Raw genomic sequence first — 12980 nt, 5'->3', positions numbered from 1 at the left:
GGAATCATATTCCCTAAATTTAGAATACAATATTCAAGGATCATACTTGAACCATAATCGAACCAGATCTGAACCAAAAAAAAAAGGCAAGAATATACCTAATCCAGAGAAGCAGTATCTCCCAAAGTTGGTGTTCACGCCCAAAGAAGACACCAAGATCCGCTCCTGCTGAAGATGACACAGCTGTGGGTGGAACGGAACCAGCAGGGTGTGTCCTACACACTGGATCCTTTGCAAGAATCCTCTGGAAACTTTGAACATTGAATCTTTTTCAGTCTTTTTTGCAAGACCGATGTCAAGAACTGATTTCTTGACTTCTTTCTTCTTCAAAGATCGAATCTTGTCTGAAAAAGAGTGGCGGCGGCTGGAGAAGAACTCCTGGGGCGAAGGTGACTGAATAATTTCTCTTCTCTTTGGAGTTTGAATGAGATCTAATCTCTATTCGCAGGAAGCTTTCTTGCTTTCTCAAAAACCCCCTTGTTTGAAATCTAATTGTGTTTCCCTCTTAGGGTTTCTCCTCTTTTCTTCTTGATTAAGAAAACTCCTAATTAGGAGTTATCCCAGTCCAAATCAGTATTTGGATAGGGGATTATCTTAATCCTATCTGCAGATTAAGTTAGCTTACTCCTGATTTTATCAGGAGGTAACCAGATTCAAATCTAATTTGAATTTGGTCTCCTAGATTGGATAAGGTTAAAGGCCCAATCCTTTTACTATCATTAATCTCATATTCGCCCCATAAATGGGTGATCATATCAGCCCAGCTCGAAATGGGCTTTTGGCCCATTAAGTGTTCAGTGCTTAACTAGTTTCCAATCTGCTGCCCAGTTGGGCTTCTTTGTATGGCGTGGGACCCAAGCATTGATCTACACACCAGCCACATGGGTTCGGCCCAGCCTTTATCACAAGGCCTAGCCGAATTCACTGAAAAGCTCAGTAAACCCCTGAGCCCATCACATGGATCCTATGGGCCCAACACTTACATTAAGTGGTCCCTTGGCCAAGCCATCTTATAAAAACCCAGGGACTGTGGACAGGTGCAAGATTAGCCCATCAGGTATTATCCTAAATGGTCTTATACTTAACCTCTCAGCCCTTAATGATCAAGCATTGCCCGACAAGAGAGGACCTCTCCCTCGGTTGCAAGGAATAGTGCCGCACTCTCTGCTCACATGGATCCCGAGAATTAAAACCATTTGCAAACACTTTGAAACCGTGCATATACATATATATATTAATTTTGTAAAACCAAATTCCAACGATTGAAATCTACTGTCGGCGGTTTGGTTTCCATCAGAGAGAGTGCATTCCCGATCATTACCCTTGTCCGACAAAGGGGCTGATCCTGTCACTATGATCACCCACTCAGATGAATTCTCAGACTGTCCCAACATACCCAGGTTTTGATCCCCGCTAAGGATCTCACTGATTGGCATATCAAAGACAGCCTGATCCGACACCCAGTGAAGTATCATAATCAAGTCTAGGGGTCAGGTGTAACTTTCTAGTTTTTGCCCATCTGTCTCCAAGGTCTAGGGCAATACTGAAAATCTGGTCTGGTTCAAGGATTCGAGTAATCCCATACTGCATGTGCCTTGGGTCTTACCCTGGTGGTCGAGACAGGCCATCCCAACACTTGGTGGCACACCAGTATCAGCCTTGGCAGGATAAATCTCCCCAGACTTATCCAATGGCTGTGAACATTTCAAACTAACACGAGTCTCTATAAGTGTCCAGTTTTAGGGTCTTACACAGAATTATACCAACCAACATGAATCAGACATGCACTTTATTTATTTACACTAAATGTCAAAAGTACATCAAATCGGATTGAAGCTAAGGGCATACAAAACTGTCTAACAGCTCCCACTTACACTTAGGTCCAATCTAGTACAAGCCGGAGTCCCATACTTTCCATGTGTCTCTCAAACACCTTCTGTGTCAGTGGCTTAGTCAATGGGTCTGCCACATTATCCGCTGATGCTACCTTCTGAATTAGGACATACCCTCTACCAACGATCTCCCGCAGTACGTGGTACTTCCTCTTGATGTGCTTTGACTTCGAGTGGGCCCGAGGCTCTTTAGCCTGAGCGATCGCTCCATTGTTGTCGCACAACAACGGGATGGGTGATGTGCTGGACGGAATCACTACCTATTCGTGTATGAATTTCTTCATCCACACGGCTTCCTTGGCAGCTTCACTTGCGGCAACGTACTCGGCCTCGGTTGTGGAATCTGCAGTGGACCCCTGTTTGCTGCTTTTCCAGCAAACAGCACACGATCCTATTGTGAAAATATACCCAGATGTAGATTTTCTATCATCTCGATCCGACTGGAAATCGACATCGGTATACCCTAGACAAAACTCTTTTGTCCTTCGAAGGTATTTAAGTATGTTCTTCACAGCAGTCCAATGCTCCTGGCCTGGGTTGGCCTGGAATCTGCTTACCACACTCACCGCCTGAGCTATGTCCGGGCAAGTGCACAGCATGGCATACATGATGCTCCGTACGGCTAAGGCATAGGAAACGTCTCTCATGCCCTCAATCTCCTCAGAAGTCTTGGAAGACATCTTCTTGGAGAGAGTGACTCCGTGCCTGAAAGGAACGTTTCCTTTCTTGGAGTTCTCCATGCTGTATCTTTTGACAATTTTGTCAATGTAAGCAGCCTGAGATAATCCAATTATCCGCTTCGATCTATCTCTATAGAGTCGAAGACCCAGTATGTATGAAGCTTCTCCAAGATCTTTCATGGAGAACTGCTGTGATAGCCATACCTTGACCGAAGTCAACATTCCTACATCATTCCCAAAGAGTAGGATATCGTCCACGTACAACACCAAAAAGGTGATCTTATCGTCACTGAACTTCCTATAAACATAGGGCTCATCCAGATTCTGCTCAAAGTCAAACGTTTTGACAACAGAATCAAAACGGATGTTCCAACTCCTAGAAGCCTGCTTAAGTCCATATATGGATCTATTAAGTTTACATACCATGTGTTCCTGACCATCAGCAATGAAGCCTTGCGGCTACTGCATGTAGATATCTTCACTAAGATCTCCATTCAGGAACGTAGTTTTGACATCCATCTGCCAAATCTCGTAGTCATGGTATGCTGCTACAGCTAGCAGGATCCTAATGGATTTAAGCATGGCCACGAGCGAAAAGGTTTCCTCATAATCGATACCTTCTTTCTGAGTGTACCCTTTTGCCACCAAACGAGCTTTGTAGGTCTCAATCATGCCATCGGGCCCTTCTTCCTCTTGTAGATCCATTTGCAACCAAATGCTTTTACCCCGGAGGGCGGATCTACTAGAGTCCAGACTCCATTGGTCTCCATTGAGTCCATCTCAGCTCTCATGGCCTCCACCCACTTCTGGGAATCTATGTCTAACATAGCTTCCGTGTAAGTTACGGGATCCTCTTCACTAGTCAAGGCTTCCACCAGGTAACTATCTTGGTCATAACCATATCGGACTGGTGGCCTGGATACCCGAGTGGATCTTCTAGGTTGGCCACTACCTAGAACCTATGGGACATCTCCCACTGCTCCTGAGCTCTCTTCATCAAGAACTATTTCCTGACGATGGGTGTCTAGGATGTATTCGGTTTCTAAGAATTAGGCGTTTCGACTGCAGAACACTTTCTGATCGCTTGGGTCATAGAATAGATAACCCACCGAATCTTTTGGGTAGCCTATAAATAGGCAACGACTGGTTTTAGACTCCAACTTGTCCGCACTTGTTCTTTTAACGTGTGCAGGACAACCCAAAATCTTCAAGTGTCTTACACTTGGCTTCCTTCCGGTCCATAGTTCATATGGAGTTTTAGGAACTGATTTGGTTGGAACCCGATTCAGCACGTAGATAGCAGTCTCTAATGCGTATCCCCAAAAGGATGTGGGTAATTCTAAGCATACGAGAAGTGACCGGACCATGTCCAACAAGGTCCTATTCCTCCTCTCTAAAACACCGTTGAGTTGAGGTGTAGCAAGAGGAGCTAATTGTGACACTTTCCCATTGACCTTTAAGTAGTCCCTAAATTCGTCAGAGAGATACTCGCCACCTCGATCTGATCGAAGGGCCTTAATTTCTCTCCCTAACTGTTTCTCGACTTCTTGTATGAACTCTTTGAACTTTTCAAAGGATTCAGACTTGTGTCTCATTAGGTACACGTAACCATATTGTGAAAAATCATCTGTGAAGGTGATGAAATACACGTGTTGATTTCGTGTCCTAATGCTCAGGGGACATCAGTATGTATTAGGTCAAGTGTGCTTGTAGATCTTTCAGGCTTATCGTCAAATGGCCGCTTAGTCATCTTACCTTGAAGGCAAGGCTCACAAGTGGGAAGATTTTCTACGGTTAGAAAATCCAAAGGACCATCCTTTACCAACCTTGTGATTCGGTCAACACCGATATGGCCAAGTCGATAATGCCAGAGGCACATGGGGTTTACTGTATCACGATTCCTTTTCTTAGGATTTTCGACCGACGTAGTTTCGGTTAAGTTAGTTTCCAGAGAAGGATGTAGAACATAGAGACCGTTCTCCAGTTCCCCGCATGTGATGAATTTTTTATTCCGTTTAACAGTAATCATATTACTAAAATAAGCAGTATATCCATCAGCGCACAGTTTAGAAACGGAAATTAAATTTCTTCTCAAGTTCTGTACATAAAGACAATCTTTAAGTACAAGCACTTCTTCTCTAAAACTAATTCTACGGTTCCTATTGCCGCAGCTGCAACACTTGCAGTCGTTCCCAAGAACAGTGTCACTTCGCCTTCACTCAATCTTCTGCTAACTTTGAACCCCTACAGTAAGTTACACGCATGAGTTGAAGCCCTAGAGTCAACACACCAGGACACAGATGTAATTAACATATTAGTTTCTATGACACAAGTTTCGATGTTACCTTTCTTAGATTCCAGGTAGGCAGGACAGTTCCTCTTCCAGTGGCCAGTCTACTTGCAGAAGTGACAGACATCGGATGCCTTGTTCTTCTTCTACTTCTTGGGTTTGGCAGCTTTCTTCTGGGGCTTCTTTGCCTTTCTCTTTTTCTTGCCCGATTTGTTAGCTTCAGCAAGCATAACCACAGGCTCATCCTTCTTGAGTAGATCCTCGGCCCTCTGCAACATATTGCTGAGTTCCTGGATGCTGACATTCAGCTTATTCATGTTGTAATTCATTGTGAACGCATTGAAGGAAGAGGGTAAAGAATTCAGGATGGCATCCACTTGCGTGCCAAGATCTAGCCCAGATCCTAGGGCTTTGAGTTCGTTAATGTAGCCCATCATCCGAAGACAATGCTCATGAACTTTCTGCCCCTTGGACATCTGCGCGGTCATGAACAGTTTCAGGACCTTCTGTCAAGTAGAACGGTTCTGCTCTTCATACATTGTCTTTAGACTATCCAATATGTCCTTGGCTAGTTCGATCTGATCAAACTGCCTCTGTATTGAGTTGTCTAGTGAGGCAATGACAAAGCAGTGGGCTAGGGAGTTCTTATCCTCCCAATCTTGGTAGTCCCTCCTACGGGCCTTAGAAGCCCTATCACCTGGACGCTCCGGGGCAGGATTTTTCACCACCTTATCTAACTTTTCGGAAGTTAGGACCAGTATAAGATTTCTGTACCAGTCGGCATAGTTTTGGCCCTTAAGCTTGTTATCATCTAGAAGCTTTGTGAATTGACCGTTTGCCATTTTCTGATAAAACAGCAAAATCGTTAGTCCACAACCTTAGTTTGATTCATGTTACCTACATAGATATGGCTTTTAATCTATGTTCCATTCCCATTTGTTCATCTCTGAGATTTCCCTCCTTTCTCAGTGAAGGAGACGACGAAAATGTCTCTGGAAATGTGGGAAATCACATGGGGTGCGTGAAGCCAACTGTTTCAACTGCATAACCCCACCACCTTTCTGTGACGGATCATATCCACTCATCGAATGAGTTTCCCTTTGGCCTCTGTTAGACAAGGTTCGGAGCCATTTTCAGGTAAACCATTCTATCCAGTGAGTGCTCACCCATCATATTCAGGTTACACCAAGGTACCATGAGAGAGTTCCCATTTTCTAGTGAAGCCCCTCCCACATTGGTCTATGACGCCCCTATCATCTTATGAAACACTCTAACAGATCCAACAGCAAATGGATAGCCCAATTTTATGGTGCGTTTCCTCATTACTGAAGGACCCATCTTTGTGCTAATGATGGAAGGCCTTTAGAGAGTCCATCATATGGATCTCCCTATCACATGCACTCATATTTACTGGAGGGAACTAAATTATGCCCTAGTTCTAATTTTAGGCCAAACCAAAGTGGCTCCCACTGACTTTCATAAAGTTAGATTTTTGGTGGGCCTTAATCAGCTAGGGGTTCCGTACGCATCTCTTTTCAGGGTTGTGGGGCCCACCAAGTAGGGAGGGGTCATCCAATGACCTTAAGGGAAACCATGGCAATGATGTGCATTCAGCCATGGTGCGCGCAAGAGCCACTAACGAGTCTTCATGGGCCAAGTGCTTATGGCCCATGGTCGCAGCACATCAAACATCCTAACATCACATGTAAAGGAAGAATTGATCCAATCAATTAACTGCTATAAAGCCCATTGAATAGCCCATTTAAAATCCATAACATTAACAATTAATGTCGACAAGGTATATGGGCTGAATCGCAGTTAGCAGTTCGGCCCATACAACTTTTCTCACAAGAGTGGGCTTTTGCAGTTTTAACCTTTTAAAACTGGGCTTTACAGGTGGGCCGAATTAATCCCTGTAATTGAACATCAGATTTTGAACAGAAAGTGTGAGAAAAGTGGACTGAAAAACAGCCCCCTTTGAACCCTAGATTCGGTCCAAACAGTTTTGGTCCAATCTAGTCCGAAATGGTCCAAAACTGATTTTCAATTCAAGAATTAATTCATGAATGATCTGAAATTAATAATTTTGATTTTCAACAATCACAAATCAAAAATGGACTATTCGCACCACCTGCAAAACAGAGGTTAATCACTAGGGTTGCAGTTTCATAAACTGCAAATTGCAGAAAGCGATTTCTCCATCTGCAAATCTCCAGCGCTGCCTTCTTCTTCCTTCTTCTTCAATCAAGAAAAAAAATAAAAAATAGAAATCCTATTTCTATTAATTTGTTACATTTTTGATCAAATCCTATACATTCAGTTTAGAAAAAAAAATATTTACAGACCGAATTGCATAAAATAAATGAATAAAAGGAAAAAGGGTGCGCAGACCATCTGCGCCAAATTTGCACTACGATCTCCAGGTTCGAACAGTCCATTAAATCAAAATAAATAAAGAACAGTTCTAAATAAATTTTGGATTTAACAAAAATTAATTTCAGATCAATCACCCTTAACAAGAAACAGTTTCTTGAAATAAAGAAAAACAATCTGCGCAAATCTTGGCTGAACAGCTTTTGTCCATCTGCGTAGGTTCAGATCTGATTTTCTTTTGGTTCAAGATTCGAACCTATGGCTCTGATACCACTGAAAGAATGGTAGGATCCATCTAATGGATGCCGTAAAGGTTGCGGAATGGGTGGGCGAATTTCAAAAATTTTCCTACCTTCTTCCAACTGGGAATCATATTCCCTAAATTTAGAATACAATATTCAAGGATCATACGTGAACCATAATCGAACCAGATCTGAACCAAAAAGAAAAAGGTAGGAATATACCTGATCCGGAGAAGCATTATCTCCCAAAGTTGGTATTCACGCCCAAAGAAGACACCAAGATCCGCTTCTGCTGAAGATGACACAACTGTGGGTGGAATGGAACAAGCAGGGTGCATCCTACACACTGTATCCTTTGCAAGAATCCTCTGGAAACTCTGAATACTGAATCTTTTTCAGTCTTTTCTGCAAGACCGATGTCAAGAACTGATTTCTTGACTTCTTTCTTCTTCAAAGATCGAATCTTGTCTAAAAAAGAGTGGCGGCGGCTGGAGGAGAACTCCTGGGACGAAGGTGACTGAATAGCTTCTCTTCTCTCTGGAGTCTATATGAGATCTAATCTCTATTCGCAGGAAGCTTTCTTTCTTTCTCAAAAACCCCCTTGTTCGAAATCTAATTGTGTTTCTCTCTTAGGGTTTTTCCTCTTTTCTTCTTGATTAAGAAAACTCCTAATTAGGAGTTATCCCAATCCAAATCAGTATTTGGATAGGGGATTATCTTAATCCTATCTGCAGATTAAGTTAGCTTACTCCTGATCTTATCAGGAGGTTACCAGATTCAAATCTAATTTGAATTTGGTCTCCTAGAGTGGATAAGGTTAAAGGTCCAATCCTTTTACTAACATTAATCTCAGATTCGCCCCATAAATGGGTGATCATATCAGCCCAGATCAAAATGGCCTTTTGGCCCATTAAGTGTTCTGTGCTTAACTAGTTTCTAATCTGCTGCCCAGTTGGGCTTCTTTGTATGGCGTGGGACCCAAGCATTGATCTACACACCAGCCACATGGGTTCAGCCCAGCCTTTATTATAAGGCCCAGCCGAATTCACTAAAAAGCTCAGTAAACCCCTGAGCCCATCACATGGACCCTATGGGCCCAAACCTTACATTAAGTGGTCCCTCGGCCAAGCCATCTTATAAAAACCCAGGAACTGTGGGCAGGTGCAAGGTTAGCCCATCAGGTATTATCCTAAATGGTCTTACACTTAACCTCTCAACCCTTAATGATCAAGAACTGCACGACAAGAGAAGACCTCTCCCTCGGCTGCAAGGAACAGTGCCGCACTCTCCACTCACATGGATCCCGGGAATTAAAACTGATGTGTGGCTTAACTAGTCCCTGGGCCCACAGTCCCTGGGTTTTTCCGACGATTGAAATCAACTGTCGGCAGTTTGGTTTCCATCAGAGAGAGTGCATTCCCAATCATTACCCTTATCCGACAAAGGGGCTGATCCTGTCACTATGATCACCCACTCAGATGAATTCTCAGACTGTCCCAACATACCCAGGTTTTGATCCCCGCTAAGGATCTCACTGATTGGCATATCAAAGACAGCCTGATCCGACACCCAGTGAAGTATCATAATCGAGTCTAGGGGTCAGGTGTAACTTTCCTGTTTTTGCCCATCTGTCTCCAGGGTCCAGGGCAATACTGGAAATCTGGTCCGGTTCAAGGATTCGAGTAATCCCATACTGCATGTGCCTTGGGTCTTACCCTGGTGGCCGAGACAGGCCATCCCAACACTTGGTGGCACACCAGCATCAGCCTTGGCAAGATAAATCTCCCCAAACTTATCCAATGGCTGTGAACATTTAAAACTAACACGAGTCTCTATAAGTGTCCAGTTTTAGGGTCTTACACAGAATTATACCAAACAACATGAATCAAACATGCACTTTATTTATTTACACTAAATGTCAAAAGTACATCAAATCGGATTGAAGCTAAGGGCATACAAAATTGTCTAACACTTCGAAGTACCTTTTCTAAATTATGCAAGCATTCATCAAATGATGATCCATAAATGGAGAAGTCATCCATGAAGACTTCCATGAAGTCATCGATGAAATCGCCAAACAACGACATCATACAACGCTGGAAAGTGGCAGGTGCATTGCATAGTCCAAATGGCATTCTCCTAAATGCAAATGTTCCATATGGGCAAGTAAAAGTAGTCTTCTCCTGATCTTCGTGTGCAATGGGTACTTGAAGATACCCAGAGTAACCATCTAGGAAGCAATAATATTCGTGCCCTACAAGTTTCTCTATCATTTGATCAATAAATGGCAGAGGGAAGTGATCTTTCCTAGTGGCCTCATTCAACTTCCGATAGTCTATGCACACCCTCCAACTAGTTATTGTTCTTGTGGGAGTCAATTCATTATTTTCATTTAGAATTACAGTACTCCCCCCTTTCTTTGGTACAACTTGAACAGGACTTACCCATGATGAATAAAAAATCGGGTAGATAATACCTACTTCGAGTCATTTCAGAATTTCTGTCTTCACTACCTGTTGCATTTTAGGGTTCAGCCTCCTTTGTGGTTGTGCCTTGGGATTGCAGCCTTCTTCCATCAGAATTTTGTGTGTGCATACCAAAGGGTTAATCCCTTTTATATCGGCGATACTCCATCCGATGGCCAATATATGTTGCTTGAGCACTCTCACAAGCTTTTTCTCTCGGAGACCTAACAATTTAGAAGAGATAATCACAAGTAAGGTGGAACTTTCTCCCAAAAATATATATTTCAAATGAGAAGGTAAAGGTTTAAGTTCCAAAGCTGGAGGTGCTTTGATGGAGGGTAGCAATTGTTTGGTAGGGGTCGGCCCTTCTAGTGGCAAAAATTTCCCTTGTCTTGGCTTGCACCCTTCCTGGCCGACCTCCAAATAGTCCACTGTCTCCTTTGCTTCTTCCTCCATGACCTGCATATTTTTACACGAATCAAGAATGCAACTTTCAAAGGGATTATCTAACTTTGATGAGATAATCTCAATCGCCCAAACATCTATACAGTCGATTGCATATATTTCATGTTCACTTGTGTTGGGATACTTCATGGTTTGAAATACATTAAACACCACTTCTTCACCATTGATCCCAAGAGTAAGTAGACCCTTTTGTACATCAATTAAAGCATTACCGGTAGCAAGAAAGGGTCTCTCTAGAATCAATGGCATAGTCATATCTTCCTCCATATCCAACACAATGAAATCAACAGGAATGATGAAATTACCTACTTTGACTAAAACATCTTCTACTATTCCCCTAGGGTATTTAATGCTACAATCAGCTAATTGCAAGGTAATAGTTGTAGATGTTAGTTCATGCAATCCGAGTTTTTCAAAAATAGAGTACGGCATTAAATTTATACTAGCACCCAAATCACATAAAGCTTTTTCAAATTCGGTATTCCCTATGGTGCAAGGTATAGAAAAACTCCCTAGATCCTTAAGCTTTGGAGGCAATTTATTTTGAAGAATGGCTGAGCACTCTTCATTTAACTTCACCATCTCATAGTCTTCCCATTTCCTTTTGTTTGGCATCACCTCCTTCAAGATATTGGCATATTTCGGCATCTATGACAATACATCAAGAAGAGGGATGTTAATATGAATCTTTTTAAACACTTCTAAAAATTTCTCAAATTATTTATCCAAATTTGCTTTCATAACTCTTCTAGGGTAGGGGAGAGGAAGTTTAATAGCATCTAGATTCAGTTTAGGTGTACTCCCTTTGGCCTCCTTCTGTGGATCGACCTCTTCAGCTTTCTGATCATCATTCTGGGTCTTGCCAATTGTTTTCCCACTTCTTAGAGCAATGGCGTTCACTTGCTCCCTTGGATTTTTCTCTGTGTTGCTAGGCAACTGTCCCTCTTTTCTTTCTGACAACATACTCACAATCTGCCCCACTTGGACTTCTAAGTTCTTAATTGATGCTTCTTGACTTAAGAATCTTTTTTCATGTTCTTGAAATTTTGTTTCAGCAACATTAATGAACTTAGAAATCATTTCTTCTAAATTACCCTTCTTTTCTTGTGGGGGCGGCTGTTGTTGAAATCCCATGGGTGCTTTTTGTTGGTTGTTGTTCCATGAAAATTTTGGATGACTCCTCCACCCTGGGTTGTATATGTTCGAATAGGGGTTGAAATTTGGCCTGTCACCATGAGAAATAAAATTGGCACTTTTAGGTGAAGCAAAAGGATTACCTAATGGACAGTCAGAATTAATATGTCCTAATAGGCCACAAAAATCACATGGATTGCTAGATGATGTATTTATTGCTGCAACATTAAGAGTATCTAATTTTTTATTCAGACTAGCAAGTTGAGCAAATAAAGCTGCAAAGGAATCGATATGGTGTACTCCCCTTCTATCAGTTCAGTCATTACTCCATTGGTAGCTGTTCGACACCATTTCTTCCACTAGGTCATAAGCTTCCCCTGGCATTTTCCTCATGATTGTGCCACCTGCAGCTGCATCAATAATGGAACGATTAGAGGGGGTAATACCATTATAAAAAGTTTGGATTTGACGCCAAGTTGGTATCCCATGGTGAGGACACTTCCTAAGCATCTCCTTGAATCGTTCCCATGCTTCATACAAGGATTCCCTCTCTAATTGAGCAAAAGTAGTGATATCATTAATTAATTTTGCTATTTTAGAGGGTGGAAAATACTTAGCCAAGAATTTTTGGGTTAAGTCATTCCAAGTGGTGATGCTTCCTGCAGGGAGTGAGTTAAGCCAATCTTTAGCTCTATCATGCAATGAAAATGGAAATAGTCTAAGCCTAATAGCATCATCGCTAACTCCATTATGTTTAAATGTATCACATATTTCTAGGAAATTAACAATATGTGCATTAGGATCATCACTTGGTAACCCACTAAATTGAATACTCGTTTGAATCATTTAGATAATTGCAAGCTTGATTTCAAAATTATTGGCTTGAATTGTGGGCTTGCAAATGCTAGAAGTAGCCCCATCAATTGTTGGACAAGCATAGTCCAAAAAGGTGCGATTTTCCTCCATTTCTTCCTCAATTATTAGAACTATAGCCTTCCTTAATTATTTGGACAACTGAAATTCAGATCCAACAATAAGAACTCCTGAAAATTAAAAATAGAAAAAGAAAATAAAAGCAAGGGTAATCAATAACTGAATATGCAACGATTAATTGAAATCGCTAGGACCATTGGTCTGCCTAACCATTCCCATGTATATTAATGGATGAAATTAACCAAGATAATTTGTCATTTTCATAAGCTGAAGTTTCTCCAATTTTATTTAATATTCTTTCCCAAGATATATTAAATCTAGTTCAATCAAGTAACCCTTCGATCCCTCGACTAGAGTTCTCAAGATAGAAATGCATTAAGTTCAAAGAAAAACTTATACATTCAGATGAATCGTGTGTATATACCCCTATATACCATTCAATTCACACCATGAATTATTCGGCCCACTATATGAATTCCTCTCCCGATTCATTCACATAAACCCGA

General features: G+C 41.8%; 1 non-coding gene across 1 annotated transcript; it reads left to right on the top strand.

Annotated features, from left to right (window-relative positions):
• Positions 1–12022: 12022 nt before the first annotated feature.
• LOC148791041 (small nucleolar RNA R71) lies at positions 12023–12129 on the top strand. The gene has a single exon (XR_016078032.1). It is a non-coding gene; the product is annotated as a small nucleolar RNA R71 (small nucleolar RNA).
• The last annotated feature ends 851 nt before the right edge of the window (positions 12130–12980 follow it).

This window comes from Nelumbo nucifera, chromosome 6 (genome assembly GCF_055504915.1).
Source record: "Nelumbo nucifera cultivar China Antique chromosome 6, China Antique-T2T, whole genome shotgun sequence".
Classification (NCBI taxonomy): Eukaryota; Viridiplantae; Streptophyta; class Magnoliopsida; order Proteales; family Nelumbonaceae; genus Nelumbo; species Nelumbo nucifera.
This window is presented reverse-complemented; position numbering and strand designations above follow the sequence as displayed.